Below are 780 nucleotides of genomic sequence, written 5' to 3'. Positions count from 1 at the left end.
CAAGGACTTTTTAGTTTCCCATGCTCTACCAACTGAGAAGGCTGGAGGTGCACAAGAAGCTGGGAGGGGGCACAGCCAAACTGGCCCAAGGGACATTCCATACCATGTGACGTCATGCTCAGTACATAAACTGGGGGAAGCTGGCCGGGGGGGCCGCTGCTCGGGGACTGGCTGGGCATCGGTCGGCGGGTGGTGGGCAATTGCACTGTGCATCACTTGCTTTGTGTAGTAGTATTATTATTATCATATTATTATTATCATTTTATTTCAATTATTAAACTGCTTTTATCTCAACCCACGAGTTTTTCTCACTTGTGCTCTTCCAATTCTCTCCCCCATCCCACCGGGGGTGGGGGGAGTGAGCGAGCGGCTGCGTGGTGCTCAGTTGCCAACTGAGGTTAAACCACGACAGTTCTTTTTGGCGCCCAGTGTGGGGCTGTGTTTCCACCCCTGGGGCAGTCGGTTCCAGGTGTTCTGGACGCCCCTCCCAAGTGAAAGCAAACTGTGGCCTGCACTCTGCCGCCATTTCTGTGAGGATACAGCTTCTTCTCATTTGTGCCTCAACAGCTCTAAGAAAGGCCCTGAAATTTCTGTGGAAGAAGCTGCTGCATGCCACAGCTCTGTCACAGCAAGTCCTGCAGTAACACCTTTCCCGGCTACCTGTCCCGATGCCGCCCCTCCCCAGCTCTGCCAAGACAGCCAACAGCCGTGCTCACGACGTAAATCTCATCCCCTGGGCAGCGCACCCGGACAGCTGCGCGCTGCAGATACCACCAACCC

This window comes from Pygoscelis adeliae, unplaced genomic scaffold (assembly GCF_000699105.1).
Source record: "Pygoscelis adeliae isolate BGI_AS28 unplaced genomic scaffold, ASM69910v1 Scaffold78, whole genome shotgun sequence".
Classification (NCBI taxonomy): domain Eukaryota; kingdom Metazoa; phylum Chordata; class Aves; order Sphenisciformes; family Spheniscidae; genus Pygoscelis; species Pygoscelis adeliae.
Note: the sequence above shows the minus strand (reverse complement) of the source record.